Raw genomic sequence first — 18,265 nt, 5'->3', positions numbered from 1 at the left:
TCAGTCTACGGACAATTATCAGACGCCAGGTATCCATAGCGCCTGTATCTGGTGGGCGTGGGTGTTGGCGGCACGTATATTATTTTTGCGGTGCCCACATTGAACTTGTCCCCTGATGAACCAGATGTTTTGTTGGGGAGACGCACACGTCAGGACTTTGAATATGTGGTTAAGTTAAGGGGCAATACAGGATCCAGTAAGGGTTTAGCCACGAGACGTTGGGTCACCCTTGTCTGGGCGGGGGCTCTGCCTGCAGGAAGGGGGGGGGCTTTAAGGGACATCCTAGGGACAATATAGAGTATTACTGACTGCGCATTGGAAAAAGATCCCCCTCCACCTACCTATCTATCTATCTATCTATCCATCTCTATCTATCTATATATCTATCTCTCTCCTATCTATCTCCTATCTATCTATCTATCTATCTATCTATCTCATATCTATCTATCTATCCATCTATCTCCTATCTATCTATCTATCTATCTCATATCTATCTATCTCTCTATCTATCTATCTCATATCTATCTATCTATCTATCTATCTATCTATCTCTCTCCTATCTATCTATCTATCTATCTATCTATATTATCTATCTATCTATCTCTATTATCTATCTATCTATCTATCTATCTATCTATCTAATATCTATCTATCTATCTATCTATCTATCTCTATTATCTATCTATCTATCTATCTATCTATCTATCTATCTATCTATCTAATATCTATCTATCTATCTCTATTATCTATCTATCTATCTATCTATCTCTATTATCTATCTATCTATCTATCTATCTAATATCTATCTATCTATCTATCTATCTATCTATCTATCTATCTATCCATCAGTCTTTGGGGGGAGATTTATCAAACTGGTGTAAAGTAGAACTAGCTTAGCTTCACATAGCATCCAATCAGATTCCACCTTTTATTTCCCTGAGCTCCTTTGGAAAATGAAAGGTGGAATCTGATTGGTTGCAGCTAAGCCAGTCCCCCCCCCCCCCCCTTTGCCTCCGATGCTGGTGTTTCTGTAGCCGGGATCACAGGACGGTGTATTTATCTCTTATCTTACCGTCTTTGGGGCTGACGCTGTGCAGTTGAGTAGAGGCAGGTGTCTGACGGATCATCTTGTGAGCGGATCCCACAATCAGGCGAGTTCTTATGAAAACAGCAACGAGACAACTACTTGGGATATTATTAAATTACCTCCACAAAACGGTTTAGCAATTTATAGCGCGTAAGTGGCGCAATTAACGCATTGAAGTCAAATTGGGGTATAGAGCGATGCGTTGCGGTCGTTATTGCTCACTAATGGCCATCGACATGAATGGATACTAATGAGCAATAAGGAAAATTGCAATTCAGCTTTGAAGAGTGAATTAAAAATAAATAAGGGGATAATTAAAGCTAAGTGCTACAATTTATCATGTTTTTGCCAAAAAATCCTTCTTCCCTATTTCATACAAGGTGCAGAATTTTTCCCCAATTAATAATATACCGTATTCTACAAGTGCAGCGCTTCGCCCGGGCTTCAGAATAGGTTTCCTATTAGGGATGAGCCGACCCGTGGATGTTCGGGTTTGGCCGAACTTCGGGTCAAAGCTCAGGTTCGGGACCCAAACCCCATTGAAGTCAATGGGGACCTGAACTTTGGTGCACTAAAATGGCTGTAAAATAGTCGTAGTAAGGGCTAGAGGGCTGCAAAAGGAAGCAATATGGGGGTAAGAGCAGGACAGGTGCCCTGCAAACAAATGTGGATAGGGAAATTACTTAAAATAACATAGAATAGAAAAACTATATAATCTTGAACTAGGAGGCGGAGGTCAAAGTGGAGTAGGAGATTAAGGAGGCGGTGGACGTGGCGGTGGAGGAGGAGGAGATACCCAAGACTGTTGTTTTTGTTGTCTTTTTATTTTTATTATTTCCTTTAATTATTTATTTATTTTTTATAAATTTGGGAAGACCCCAAAACATTGGGAAATAGAAAAGAGAATGCAAAGAGAAAGTGCGCTGCAGTATAACAATGGCTGGGTAAGGCCAGTATACTAGTCTACTCAGCACAAGGTACAGACAAGTCCTGTGGGATCCCTGCCTGGTTCATTTTTTTTGAACGTGAGCTTGTCCACGTTGGCTGTGGACAGGCGGCTGCGCTTGTCTGTGATGACACCCCCTGCTGTGCTGAATACACGTTCAGATAATACACTGGCTGCAGGGCAGGCCAGCACCTCCAAGGCGTAAGGGACAAGCTCAGGCCATGTGCCCAATTTGGAGACCCAGAATTTGAAGGGGGACCCGTCATTCAGTAAGTGTAGGCGTGTGCACACATACTGCTCCACCATGTTGGTAAAATGCTGCCTCCTGCTAAAACGTTCCATATCATCTGGTGGTGCTGGTTGTTGTGGCGTGCTGGCAAAGCTTTTCCACATGTCGGCCATGCTAGCCCTGCCTTCTGAGGTGCTGGCGGTGCCCCAGCTGCGTTGGCGACCTCTTCCTCTTTCTCTGCCTTCACCTTGTGCTTCCACTGTGCCCCCGCTGTCAGGTGGGAATGCCACCAGCAGCGCGTCTACCAGCGTGCGCTTGTACACGCGCATCTTACGATCACGCTCCAGTGACGGAATTAAGGACGGTACGTTGTCCTTGTAACGGGAATCCTGCAGCGTGGCCACCCAGAAATCAGCACAAGTTAGAATGTGGGCAACTCTGCGGTCGTTGCAGAGACACTGCAGCATGTTATTGCTCATGTGTGCCAGGCTGCCCAGAGGCAACGAAAAGCTGTCCTCTGTGGGAGGTGTATCGTCTGTGTCCTCTGTATCCCCCCAGCCACTCTCCATTGATGCCCATGAGCTGCTTTGGGTGCCACCCTGCTGTGAACACGGTTCCTCCTCCTCATCCTCCTGAACTGTGCCCTGGCTGGACAGTTGTGTACCTGGCCTATGTTGCTGCAGGAACCCACCTTCCGAGCCACTTGTGAATGACTGGCCTGATGCCCGTTGAAATGATCCCTCTTCCTCCTCCTGTGCCACATCCTCTTCCATCATCGGCCAAAGTGTTTTTTCAAGGAGGCATAGAAGTGGGATAGTAACGCTGAGAACAGCATCATCGGCACTGGACATGTTGGTGGAGAACAGCGCAACACGGGACACACGTCCCCCCCGGAGTAGGAGGAGGAGGCAACGAGAAATGTCCTGCAATCCTGGGTGGCGTTAGGACATGCGCCAAACTGCTAACCGCCGCAGGCCCAGCCGCCACTACTTTAACCCAGTGTGCTGTTAGGGAGATATTACGTCCCTGACCGTGCTTACTGGTCCACGTATCCGTAGTCAGGTGCACCTTGCCACAGATGGTGTTGCGCAGTGCACACCTGATTTTGTCCGCCACTTGGTTGTGCAGTATTAGAAACAGGCTTCGTTCCACTGTAGAACAAAAAAGAATGGCGCACCATAGGGTAATAACGTTTAAAATAAATATAAATAGGTATCTCCACTATGGAGGCTCACCTGGTAGAGTTGTGCTAGTTTAGGCACAACTCTAATGTGGACATGTATCAAGTTGACATGAACTCCTCGCAACGGATGGTGTGCAGCCCGGGATGGATACTTCTGTACAGGGATGCCTGGAATCCCGCAGAAAGCCAGTAGTTCAAATAAAAGAAAGGATATCCCACGGCGCAAAAACCACCCAGTAGTTGGAGTAATGATGGTTCTTGTTTATTTGGGCAAGTGGTACAACGCATTTCGGGGTTTAATCCCTTCTTCAGGTACAATTGACTTGCATCAAGTCCGAAACGCGTTGTACCACTTGCCCAAATAAACAAGAACCATCATTACTCCAACTACTGGGTGGTTTTTGCGCCGTGGGATATCCTTTCTTTTATTTGAACTTGGTTGTGCAGAGCAGGGATGGCTCGCCTGGAAAAGTAGTGGTGGCTAGGCGCGACGTACTGTGGTACAGCCACCACCATAAGATTTTTAAAAGTCTCCGTCTCCACCAGACGGAATGACAGCATTTCAAAGGCCAGGAATTTTTAAATGCTGGCATTCAGGGCTAGTGATCGCGGGTGGGTAGGGGGGTAATTCCTCTTTCTCTCCAGTGTTTGGGGGATAGAGAGCTGAATACTTTCATGGGACATTGTGGACATGCTGGGTGGAGGTGGTGGTGTTGCTGCCACATCCTCTGTTTGCGGGGTTCGCTTCAGGCTCTGATTGCACAGTGTGCAAACCACTCGGGTCTTGTCGTCAGCACATTGTCTGAAGAACTGCCACGCCAGGGAACTCCTTGGAGCTGGCTTTGGTGTGCTCAGTTTCTGGGTGCGGTGGGCAGTAGCAGGTGTACTGTCTAGAGGACGGCCGCTCTGCTTTTGCACCCTGCTCCCTCTTCTGCTGTGCTGGTGCCTCTATGCGACCACCGCCTCTTCCTCCGAACTGCACACATTACTTGCATGACCTTGATTTCATGTTGGGTCTAGTACCTCATCATCCTCCACATCATCTTCCTCTTCACCCCTGCCCTCGTTGTCGGTCTGCACACTGCAGAAAGCCCCAGCAGTTGGCACCTGTGTTTCATCATCATCCGAGACGTGCAGCGAAGGTCCTCCCATGTACTCAACCTGAAACATAAGTGGTTGGGCATCGGCTAGGTGGATGGCCCTGGGAAACCTTGCTAACAGAGTCATCAAAAAGCAGAAGAAAGTGCTGCATGACTTGGGGCTCAGACTGCTTGGCTGATTTGCAAGGGGGTGAGGTGAAAGACTGATGGACATCGGCTGCAGGTGCCAACTCTGATCTTTCAGCAGGAGACTGGGTGAGAGACAATGTGAAGGAGCTGGATCCACTGTCAGCAACCCAATCTACTATCGCCTGTACTTGTTCTGGCCTCACCATTTGTACACCAGTATTTGGGCCTACAAAATAACGCTGAAGGTTCTGTCGCCTACCCGCACCTGAGGAAGGGGTTTCACTTGTGCGTGTAGCTGGCACAGATCGACCACTTCCTCTCCCTTCAACAGGAGCTCCACCAGCAGCAACAGGACCTGGGCCACATCCCTTATTTGATGCTCTCCTTTTTCACCCACTGAAGTAACAGACAGAATAAGGCTACTTTCACACTTGCGTTCGGGGTTCCACTTGTGAGTTCCGTTTGAAGGCTCTCACAAGCGGCCCCGAACGGATCCATACTGCCCCAATGCATTCTGAGTGGATGCGGATCCGCTCAGAATGCCTCAGTTTGGCACCGTTTGGCCTCTGTTCCGCTCAGCAGGCGGACACCCGAACGCATCTTGCAGCGTTCGGGTGTCCGCCTGGCCGTGCGGAGCCAAACTGATCCGTCCAGACTTACAATGCAAGTCAATGGGGACGTATCCGTTTGATGTTGACACAATATGGTGCAATTGCAAACGGATCCGTGGCCAGTGCGGCCCCCCTCCCTCCTCAGTATTATATTCATTGGTGGCCAGTGCGGCCACCCCTCCCTCCCTCCCCGGTATTATATTCATTGGTGGCCAGTGCGGCCCCCCTCCCTCCCCAGTATTATATTCAATGGTGGCCAGTGCGGCCCCGTCTCCCTCCCCAGTATTATATTCATTGGTGGCCAGTGTGGCCCCCCTCCCTCCCTCCCCAGTATTATATTCATTGGTGGCCAGTGCGGCCCCCCTCCCTCCCTCCCCAGGATTATGCTTATTGGTGGCCAGTGCGGCCCCCCTCCCTCCCCAGGATTATACTTATTGGTGGCCAGTGCGGCCCCCCTCCCTCCCTCCCCAGTATTATATTCATTGGTGGCCAGTGCGGCCTCCCCTCTCCCACCCCCTAATTAAAATCACCCCCCCATTGGTGGCAGCGGAGAGTTCCGATCAGAGTCCCAGTTTAATCGCTGGGGCTCCGATCGGCAACCATGACAACCAGGACACTACTGCTGTTTTGGCTGCCATGGTTACTTAGCAATTTTAGAAGCATTATACTTACCTGCGATGTCTGTGACCGGCCGGGCACTCCTCCTACTGGTAAGTGAAAGGTTTGTGCGGTGCATTGCTTATAGCACAGACCTTTCACTTACCAGTAGGAGGAGCTCCTGGCCGGTCATAGACAGCGCAGGTAAGTATAATGCTTCTAATAAAATTGCTAAGTAACCATGGCAGCCAGGACTGCAGTAGCGTCTTGGCTGCCATGGTAATCGATCGGAGCCCCAGCAATTAAACTGGGACTCTGATCGGAACTCTCCGCTGCCACCAATGATGGGGGGGTGATTTTAATTAGGGGGGGGGAGAGGGGAGGCCGCACTGGCCTCCAATGAATATAATACAGGAGAGGGAGGGAGGGGGGGGGGCGCACTGGCCAACAATGAATATAATACTGGGGAGGGAGGGGGTCCGCACTGGCCACCAATGAATTTAATACAGGGGAGGGGCGCACTGGCCAACAATGAATATAATACTGGGGAGGGAGGGGGGCCACACTGGCCACCAATGAATATAATACTGGGGAGGGAGGGAGGGGGGCCACACTGGCCACCAATGAATATAATACTGGGGAGGGAGGGGGGCCGCACTGGCCACCAATGAATTTAATACAGGGGAGGGGGGGCGCACTGGCCACCAATTAATATAATACTGGGGAGGGAGGGGGGCCGCACTGGCCACCAATGAATATAATACTGGGGAGGGAGGGAGGTGGACCGCACTGGCCACCAATGAATATAATACTGGGGAGGGAGGGAGGGGGACCGCACTGGCCACCAATGAATATAATACTGGGGAGGGAGGGAGGGGGCCGCACTGGCCACCAATGAATTTAAAACTGGGGAGGGAGGGGGGTCTGCCCCCTCCTGCCTGGCAGCACCTGATCTCTTACAGGGGGATATGATACGCACAATTAACCCCTTCAGGTGCGGCACCTGAGGGGTTAATTGTGCGGATCACAGCCCCCTGTAAGTGATCGGGTGCTGCCAGGCAGCAGGGGGCAGTTCTTTTAGTATATTCTAACTTGAAGTGTCCCCATCACCATGGGAACGCCTCTGTGTTAGAATATACTGTCGGATCTGAGTTTTCACGAAGTGAAAAATCAGATCTGAAAAAAAACAGTTATGCAGACGGATCCGTTCTGAACAAATACCATTGTTTGCATTATAGGAGCGGATCCGTCTGTGCAGACACCAGACGGATCCGCTCCGAACGCAAGTATGAAAGTAGCCTAACTATGTTTTTTTCCATGTCACATATGCAGAGCAGGTGTACCTCACACGAAAAATGGGTATACAGACGTGGACAAAATTGTTGGTACCCTTTGGTCAATGAAAGAAAAAGTCACAATGGTCACAGAAATAACTTTAATCTGACAAAAGTAATAATAAATTAAAATTCTATAAATGTTAACCAATGAAAGTCAGACATTGTTTTTCAACCATGCTTCAACAGAATTATGTAAAAAAATAAACTCATGAAACAGGCATGGACAAAAATGATGGTACCCCTAACTTAATATTTTGTTGCGCAACCTTTTGAGGCAATCACTGCAATCAAACGCTTCCTGTAACTGTCAATGAGACATCTGCACCTCTCAGCAGGTATTTTGGCCCACTCCTCATGAGCAAACTGCTCCAGTTGTGTCCGGTTTGAAGGGTGCCTTTTCCAGACTGCATGTTTCAGCTCCTTCCAAAGATGCTCAATAGGATTGAGGTCAGGGCTCATAGAAGGCCACTTTAGAATAGTCCAATTTTTTCCTCTTAGCCATTCTTGGGTGTTTTTAGCGGTGTGTTTTGGGTCATTGTCCTGTTGCAAGACCCATGACCTGCGACTGAGACCAAGCTTTCTGACACTGGCTAGTACATTTCTCTCTAGAATTCCTTGATAGTCTTGAGATTTCATTGTACCCTGCACAGATTCAAGACACCCTGTGCCAGACGCAGCAAAGCAGCCCCAGAACATAACAGAGCCTCCTCCATGTTTCACAGTAGGGACAGTGTTCTTTTCTTGATATGCTTCATTTTTTCGTCTGTGAACATACAGCTGATGTGCCTTGGCAAAAACTTCGATTTTTGTCTCATCTGTCCACAGGACATTCTCCCAGAAGCTTTGTGGCTTGTCAACATGTAGTTTGGCATATTCCAGTCTTGCTTTTTTATGATTCGTTTTCAACAATGGTGTCCTCCTTGGTCGTCTCCCATGTAGTCCACTTTGGCTCAAACAACGACGGATGGTGCGATCTGACACTGATGTTCCTTGAGCATGAAGTTCACCTTGAATCTCTTTAGAAGTCTTTCTAGGCTCTTTTGTTACCATTCGGATTATCCGTCTCTTAGATTTGTCATCAATTTTCCTCCTGCGGCCACGTCCAGGGAGGTTGGCTACAGTCCCATGGATCTTAAACTTATGAATAATATGTGCAACTGTACTCACAGGAACATCTAGTTGCTTGGAGATGGTCTTATAGCCTTTACCTTTAACATGCTTGTCTATAATTTTCTTTCTGATCTCTTGAGACAGCTCTTTCCTTTGCTTCCTCTGGTCCATGTCGAGTGTGGTACACACCATATCACCAAACAACACAGTGATTACCTGGAGCTATATATATAGGCCCAATGGCTGATTACAAGGTTGTAGACACCTGTGATGCTAATTAGTGGACACACCTTGAATTAACATGTCCCTTTGGTCACATTATGTTCTGTGTTTTCTAGGGGTACCATCATTTTTGTCCATGCCTGTTTCATGAGTTTATTTTTTTACATAATTCTGTTGAAGCATGGTTGAAAAACAATGTCTGACTTTCATTGGTTAACATTTATAGAATTTTAATTTATTATTACTTTTGTCAGATTAAAGTTATTTCTGTGACCATTGTGACTTTTTCTTTCATTGACCAAAGGGTACCAACAATTTTGTCCACGTCTGTATGTCACCCATCAAACTAACAGACAGATTAACTATTATATTTTTGTGTCACGAGTACAAAGATGGTGCATTGCACCCACAAAAAATTGCAACGGGCGCCTACCCCTAGGGGCCTCTATAAAGCGACCCAGATGTAGGAAATGCAGAGTGGTATGTTGTGGCCTAAAATGTCCCTTTATATGTGTCACGGTGCTCCTACCTGGAAATGTGAAGGGATTTTAAGGAAATAATTTGAGTCCAGACCTTGTATGAAGTTGAACAGCAGCTTTACTTGAATAGGTGTTCATCAGAAACAGTCTTCAAGCTTTATCTTGTTCCCAGCAGGCTTTAGCATTAAAACTGACAGGCAGACTCGTCTCTGCTACATCTCTGTTTCTCTCTGGCTCTGATGCACCGACAGGCTGACTGTATAACTTTGCTTCTGCTGTATGCTGCACTTCTTTCTTTCTGGTCTGTCTCTAGATTAGGCCAGGGCACTTTCCTCCTGGCTCCTGAAGCTTTAAGCTTTGGCCTCCATGGCCAGCAGAGTTGAGGGTTCTCTGGCTGGCTTGGGCACGTCTAGAAATGACATGCCCTTACACCTTTCCCCTAGCAGGGGGTAAGCTAGACTAACTCTCACAGGTCCCCACCCTTCCTGCAGGAAGTGGGACTCGCCCACTCCTCCACAGAGGGCTGTTAGAATGGAATGGAAAGCTGCATTCTACCTAAGAATACCTCTGCTGTGTTTGCTGCCACCTGCTGGTGAATCAGGCACATTAAATTTGAGCATAACAGTTACATTAGAAATAGGAATGCACAGTGTAGTGGACCTGAAACAAATGCACATGATGACATTATATGAGCCCATTAGAGACAATAGCAGGGTGAAGAAGTGCTAATGCCCCTCTGGGGCGTTAAAAAAATCATTATAGGTCACCCACAAAAAAAATAGCCAGATTCCTAACACTGTCCCTCACTTCAGCTGCTTCCTGTCCCTGCACTACTCAGAGCGGATGGGCGGTGCTACACGTGATCCAGCTTGTATAGAGGCTGGGTCACATGATGCACCAGCCAATCACAGCCATGCCATTACTAGGCATGGCTGTGATGGCTTCTAAGTGCCCACAGCTTAAAAGCTTGTTGATTGGTTGCCCTGCAGCCTTTCAAAAGCTTTATTAAATGCCCAAACACCGAACTCAAACCCTCAAAGTTCGGTACGGACCCAAACTTTACAGTTCGGGTTAGATCAACACTATTTCTTTTAAATATTTAAGGAGTTGTTCTCAGATTTGTGTATTATTGGCAAATAAAACATTAATCACAGAAAATCAAATGACTGCAAAAAATTATCATTTGTTTTCTTTATTGTAAACTTTAAGAGCATTGCGTCACTTTTTGCCCCTACTGCTCCCTTTTGTTAGAAGGGTGGATCCTGCTGCTAATTTATGTTAGAAGGGCTCCCACACTGATCACGTTTTTTTTAGAAGGGTTAATCCTACTGTTCACTTTTTGTTAGAAGAGCTCCCCTTGCTGCTCACCTTTTGTTAGAAGGGTTGATCCTGCTTCTAATTTTTGGGCTCCTCCTGTTGCTCATTTTATGTAAGAAGGGCTCCCCCTGCTACTCTCTCTTAATTAGAAGGGTTGATCCTTCTGCTCACTTTTTGTTAGAAGGGCTCCACTGCTGCTTCCTTTTTGTTAGACAGGTTCATCCTGCTGTTCCTTTGTTAGAAGAGCTCCTCCTGATGCTTACTAATTAATAGAGGATCTTCCCCTGCTGCCTCGACTCCCCCCCCCCCCCCCCCCCCCCAGTGATCAACTCTAATCCATTGCGGAACCTAGCGGCCAATGTTTAGTTTCCATGTAGTGCCCCCACAGATGTAATAAAGCATTGGTTGATTATGGCCACCTGTGTTTTTGGTCAGCTGACCATTATTTAATCCTAGCTCATGCGGTCTTTTCCTAGTTATGAATAAGGATCAACATTACTAGATCCGAAATGCGTAGACATGGACTGTTTTTCTGGTTTTTAATGCACTGAAATAATAAAGTTGCCACGATTGTTTGGAAGCTGGACTTTATTTGGATGCTTATCTTTACGCCAAGGCTCCCTTCGTTGCCCGTGCCTCCTCTCATATCACAGCCAGGTGAGCACACCGCTCTTGCTTTTTTATACCTTTAAACTAGGGTGCTCCTACTTAAAGGCTATGAGCACCATGAAGGGGCAATTTTTTTATGATTGCATTTTATACCTTTTTGCAACTTTTTTTATTGGTCTTAATTGAAAGTTTTTAACAGTTTTTGTTCTACAGGGCATCTTGCTTTCATTTTGATGCTGAACCCGTCAGGTTTCTGCTCCAATAGTCCAATGCATAGCCCTGATCTCTGAACTCCTGACAGCTCATAAACATTAATTCAAGGCTGCTTTATAAGGATTTAGCTATAATAAGTGTTTTGGGCTTTGAGGAGATCAGAGATAAGGTCCATAGTGTACATCCAGCAGTCAGAGCAGAAACCTGATGGGCTCAGAGTTATACTGGAAGCTAGATAATCTGTCAGCAGACTAGAACTTTGTCCAGTAGGACAGAAAAACTGTTGAGAATTTTTAATAAAGACCAGCGGAAAAAATTATTTTAGACTAAAAAGAGTAAAATGTGATCATAAAGAAATGCCCTGAAGGTGCTCATAGCCTCTAATGCTTTTGGAGATTCACTCTTTAGTGACCCCTTGCAACTATTTGAGTAGTAGTAGTGATGGAACAAGCTAGTTTTCTAAGGTTTACGGGTAGAAAACCTAAATTAATAGTTGTGCTACCAGTTTGCCTCTATCTTTTAATCCTAATGATACTGGAATTTAGAGGTCCACCCTGATACAGCATATTAAAAGTGCCCCAATGTCAAAGATTGAAATTATGGTTCCTCAATCCAACCTTCTCTCCGTCCTTGGCTAGGAGGATATTGACCCCAATTAGAATGCAAGGCTGATGTACATAGGAAAGTATCGCCCATCCAAGGATGAAGATCAGCTTGAGTTGGGCTTGTCTCCTTCATGGGGGCCGTATCTGACACAGGGGCCGTCTATAGGATACATGCATCCGTGAATGGGATACAACTCTTCGCTCTGACAGGCAGTGTCTTAGGACTTCATTTCAGGTGGCAGTGTAATCCGATTGTTGTGATGTATGGCTTTGATATTAGAGAATGGGATCCTGCCCACAAAGACAATTTTTAATACCAAGAAACAAGCGGAGTACGGTGACCTCGCTCCGCGCGGAAAATTCCCCAGCCAAACTGGGAAATGAAGCCTCTTATAGCTAAACAACGTTTTATGGATGACTTTATGGGGGAGAAGGAGATAATTGTCCATCTGGGGAGTAGTTACACTGCAAGGAACAAGAGCTTAAAAAACAAATGTGAGAAAGAAGTTCTTATTACCCATTGTAATCTATCTATCTATCTATCTATCTATCTATCTATTATCTATCTATCTATCCATCTCATATCTATCTATCTATCCATCTATCTATCTATCTATATATCTATCTATCTCATATCTATCTATCTATCTATCTATCTCATTTCTATCTATCTATCTATCTATCTATCTATCTATCTATCTATCCATCTCATATCTATCTATCTATCTATCTATCTATCTATCTATCTATCCATCTCATATCTATCTATCTATCTATCTATCTCATTTCTATCTATCTATCTATCTATCTATCTATCTATCTATCTATCTATTTATTTCATATCTATCTATTATCTATTATCTATCTAACCCAGGATTGCCAACCAGAATTTTTCTTTTTTCTGGACAACTTATCCCAAAATCATGGATCATTTTTTATGGACAAATTGGAAAACTATGATGAATGGTAGAGATTATAAGTAGGGATGAGAGAATCGACTTCGGAACCGAACCCAAGTTCGGGAAATGTTTTTTTACAGTACAAATTAATTTATGAAGTTATTGCGCAAAGTCTCTCGAGAATAACTTTGGCTCATCGGAGCCAATACATTCTAATACTGTATGGAACTCCTGCTCTGTACAGTATTAGAACACGGTTTTATGCAAATCGACTTTGGATGTTTCATCCGAAGTCGATTCGCTCATCCCTAATTATAAGTAATACATGTCTATAGCTCAATATACTGATAAGAAGTACTTACCAGCATTTATGATAACTACCACCAGCCTCAAAAAATCATAGACACATACTGTATATATTTTTTTTTCACAGACACAGGGAAAAAGTTGCCTATTTTTACGGACTGTCCAGACATTTCTGAACAGTTGCCAACCCTATCTAATATCTATCTATCTAACATCTATCTAATATCTATCTATCTAATATCTATCTTTCCATCTATCTATCGACGTCCGCTCTCATTTCGTATCATTGTCTATGAGCTCTGAAGGTTGACACATTACATTTGGTGTTAATTGTGCTTGACACGCCTGACACATACTAAGAAGAACGAGCTGTTGACCTGGAAATGTCAGTGATGGTTTCTCTATATTCAGGTGCTAATGTCATCTCTTTGTGACATGAGGCCAAGTCATTTCATCAACCTCTATGTGTCCGCCACGAATGATTAGATTTCTGAGGTTGCGTAGTAAATGTGGCCCATAAGCATCGTATAATGGCAGGTAAATCTCATTAGATGTGAGAACAGCTCGTCTTCTGAATATGTTTTTACCTTTTAAATATGGAGTGATAGCGATGTCTTTGGTCCTCGAATCCTATGTAATATCACCAGGGGAATAACCCCTACTTGACAGGCAGCCGTGGTCAGGGCTGGAGAAGGTTATGGACCTTCTGGAGTTTATTAACTTTAGAAACTTTTTGGAAAAAAAAAGTATAATGAAACATCAGTGATAGTGGGTAATTAACTTCATGCTATTATCAGGGGTGTATACAGAAGAGAAGGGGTCATATAACCAAAATCCCAATGCTGGTTCAACCCACCACAGTGATCATCCAAGGGCAGGACCTCTGCATTGTCAACAGACCACTTTCTTGTGTGAAGCACAACATCGTTGCCTTGTGTTCTGCTTTTGCAGCACCAGTGACGATCAGGAGCGGTGGACTCCATGAAGAAATAAGGGACTGGTCCTGGTTGGTCTCATCATCTATGCAGATCTCCCTTCTCCAGAAGAACTTTATAGCTACCAAGCAAGTGGGACCTTCTGTCCTCAAACCCTAGCACCACAATGGTCTATCCACCTCCATCTGTATTTATTGCTAGGTTTGGGGCAGGGTTGAGCAGGACATATGTAACTTTATTGGAGCTTTTCTTATTGGGAGTAAGTGAGAATATGAAGTTTTATTCTGCCAGATCCTTCTCCTGCAAGTGCCCAGGGTGGGGTTCATTGTGTAGGGTCCTTGCACTGTGCCTCACCTCTGCTCGTGGTGACATCTGTCCAGGAGACCACTACAGGTGTCACCCAGATTAGAAGGGAGAAGCTGTGAGGTAGATCAATACGGAGAGCACTTACACTTGCAGGAGCAAAGTCTGGCTGAATAAAACGTCATATCCTCACTTACTGATGATAAAAGGCGCACAAAAGTTACTTTTTTTTTTTTCTCTCCCCATTCCCTACCTAGTGCTGTCAGTAGTTTAACATGGTCAAAACTGCTAACAGTCTCCTTTTAAGGTGGCCTTTCTCCCAGATAAGGTTACAATGGATTGCATCCATGTGTATCTTTTTCTGCGGCACACTGCACTTTTTTTTGTAGGACTTACATGAGAGAAAGTACAAATTTGGACCTTGAATGAAAAATAAAAATAAAAATCTTCTTCTTATTATTTGCTTTACATTAGAATATAAGGCTTTTATTTGACTGGGATTAAATATTTTAAGCACTTTTGAAGTCCAATTTAGTCATGTGACTTTTAAACGGCTCCAATGGTATGTGAATTATTTTAGGTAAATTGATTCATTATGCAGGTAGTCAAAGTGGAGGTCGTGGTGGCAGAGCAGAGAAGGAGGGCACAGCTCCTTGTCTACACCCTGGATTTGTCATCCCGAAGCCCAGCCTCCGTACCTTCCTTCATGTTCTTATTTATGACCCCTCCTCCTCACTGCTCAATCACTGTTTGGTTCCCCTCACTGCTCAATTGCTGCTTGGCTTCCCTTACTGCTCAATGATTTCTTGGTGCCTCTCACTGCTCAATTACTGTTAATCCTCCTTTACTATTAGCCCCCCCCCCCCACTGCTAAATTACTGCTGGGTTCCATTCATTGCTCAGTTACTGCTGAGTCTCCCCCTCTGCTCAGTTACTGTTTGGTCCCCTCACTGCTCAATGATTACTGGGTGCCTCTCACTGCTCAATTAATGGTAATACTCCTTTACTGTTCAATTACTATTACCCCCCCTCACTGCTCAATTACTAGTGGGTTCCATTCATTGCTCAGTTACTGCTGAGTCTCCCCCTCTGCTCAGTTACTGCTGAGTCTCCCCCTCTGCTCAGTTACTGCTGGGTCCCCATCACTGCTCAAATACTGTTTGGTCCCCTCACTGCTCAATGATTACTGGTTGCCTCTCACTGCTCAATTACTGTTAATACTCCTTTACTGTTCAATTACTATTACCCCCCTCACTGCTCAATTACTGCTGGGTTCCCCTCACTGCTCAATTACTACTTGATCTTTATAATAGAGACTCCACCTTTTAAGTGGCTCATCATCATATGAAACAATTATGAAACCATGGGCAGGACCCACTTTGGCCTCCATGTGACTCTTCCCATGAAAATACACCTATGTTACGATTTGAGGTATGCTTTCATTTCCCCCCCCCCCAGGACCACACTATGACAATGCTTTAGTCAGTCATTACCAGCCGTGCCGATGCATTCAAGCATTTAAATTATTACCATAATTTAATATTTTGCATTCTGAGGAGCAGAACCCTCGCCGAGGCACCGCACACAACTCACTGTGGAGACATTTTGACCTTCTCCGGCTTTTCTCGTTCTTTCTAAAATCCTCCGCCTGAGGCCACAATTTACTCTTTGCCCTGCTCACATTAAGCACATTACAATTTGGGGACACATTTGTCAAGCTGAGAGCAGCGATAAGACTCCGCTGTCTCTAACTTAATTTTTTGAAACAATGATTGTCACCAACAGGCCAACACATGATGTATCTTCATCGCCCTGGAATCAGGCATTGTCCTTGTTACACTGGATATTGGGCCATAATTACATAGAAATTCAGGTTTTCTGGCATTGTGCAACTTCCTAATATCCTTTGTGTGTCAATTTCTTACCGTTTTCAAGATTTCTACTTGCTGTCAGTGACTGAAAACTTGTACTACTTCTCACAGCTGGGTTGTTACAATTGTATTTAGGCAGTGATGGCTAAACTCCGGCTCTCCGGCTGTGGGGAAACTATGACTCCCATCATGCTCTATTCATTTCTTTGGAGTTCTGAGAACAGCCAAGCAAGTACTGGAGGAAAGCCATCACGGGACAGTACTTGTCACTAGTGATGAGCGGCATAGGCAATATTCAAATTCGCAATATATTCGCCATAAATTTGCAAATTCGAGAATTTGTGATCTCCAGTCATTGTTTACTTGATTGTGAAAAATCGGCAATGTAATATATTTGCGATAAATTCGCGATTAGAATATTTAACACTATTCACGAATACGAATATATAGCACTATATTCTAAATATCGTGCTCAACACTACTTACACTATGGAGGGTGTGTGGGCACTTTAAGGTGAATGAAGAAGTGATACTTTGTATCTGTTGGGATTGTATCAGACCCCAGAACCGCTCTATTTGTTGCAAAATTTTGTGTCCCCCCCCATCCCCCCCTTTTCCTTTCTGGTCAGATTTCTTCATTCTTACATGGAGGGCACAATCCCTGGCACCAGTGAGGGGGTTTTGCCATGGCGCCGGCCACCGTTCGGAACCTGCCCGTTGTATTCTTGAGTTTTAATGTGTTTGTGGCCGTAAATCACAGAGTTAATTAAGGACGGAAAATGTTGTTGTTTTTTTTGTCTGACGTATAAAACGCCTGAAGCTGATGTTTTGTGAGAACTTATATTTCTGAAGATTAAAAGTCCTTAAACTACAGACGTCACCATGGCAACCGCAAAGAGCGGAAACCAAAGAGCCACATCACCTCTTCCCGAAAACCAGAACATGGGGATCTTTGCACTTCTTATTTATAGGAACAACACCAAACTTTGACAAACCCTCTTTATATACAGTGAGAGGCTTAGATACAAAACCGTATCACACAGGACTGGATTAGAAACAGCAGCTCAGCAGACCATATCAGACGTGATAGGCTTAGACACACAGCAGATAGTAGAACACATGATACAATTCGATACAGCAGCTCCGCATACCGTATCTGACATGACTGGATTAGATACACAACTTAGCAGACTGTATCACAGATGATAGGATTAGATACAGCAGCTCAGAATACAGTATCACACAAGATTGGATTAGATACACAACTTAGCAGACTGTATCACAGATGATAGGAATAGATACATCAGCTCAGAACACAGTATCACACAAGATTGGATTAGATACAGCACCTCTATAGACAGTATCACACATGATTGGATTAGATACAACACCTCTATAGACAGTATCACACATGATTGGATTAGATACAACACCTCTATAGACAGTATCACACATGATAGGATTAGATACAACACCTTTATAGACAGTATCGCACATGATTGGATTAGATACAACACCTCTATAGACAGTATCACACATGATTGGATTAGATACAACACCTCTATAGACAGTATCACACATGATTGGATTAGATACAACACCTTTATAGACAGTATCGCACATGATTGGATTAGATACAACACCTCTATAGACAGTATCATACAAGATTGGATTAGATACAACACCTCTATAGACAGTATCATACAAGATTGCATTAGATACAACACCTCTATAGACAGTATCACACATGATTGGATTAGATACAACACCTCTATAGACAGTATCACACATGATTGCATTAGATACAACACCTCTATAGACAGTATCACACATGATTGGATTAGATACAACACCTCTATAGACAGTATCACACAAGATTGGATTAGATACAACACCTCTATAGACAGTATCACACAAGATTGGATTAGATACAACACCTCTATAGACAGTATCACCAAAGATTGGATTAGATACAACACCTCTATAGAAAGTATCACACAAGATTGCATTAGATACAACACCTCTATAGACAGTATCACACATGATTGGATTAGATACAACACCTCTATAGACAGTATCACACAAGATTGGATTAGATACAACACCTCTATAGACAGTATCACACATGATTGGATTAGATACAACACCTCTATAGACAGTATCACACAAGATTGGAT

The 18,265-nt window shown here is 44.4% G+C and overlaps 1 protein-coding gene across 4 annotated transcripts in view; it reads left to right on the top strand.

The window, feature by feature from the left end:
- The window catches only part of DIAPH2 (diaphanous related formin 2), a 1,273,340-nt gene that overhangs the window by 608,708 nt on the left and 646,367 nt on the right, over nucleotides 1–18,265 (top strand). The gene's annotated exons all lie outside the window — the stretch shown is intronic.

The sequence above is a fragment of the Bufo gargarizans genome, chromosome 9, assembly GCF_014858855.1.
Source record: "Bufo gargarizans isolate SCDJY-AF-19 chromosome 9, ASM1485885v1, whole genome shotgun sequence".
NCBI classification, from domain to species: Eukaryota; Metazoa; Chordata; class Amphibia; order Anura; family Bufonidae; genus Bufo; species Bufo gargarizans.
This window is presented reverse-complemented; position numbering and strand designations above follow the sequence as displayed.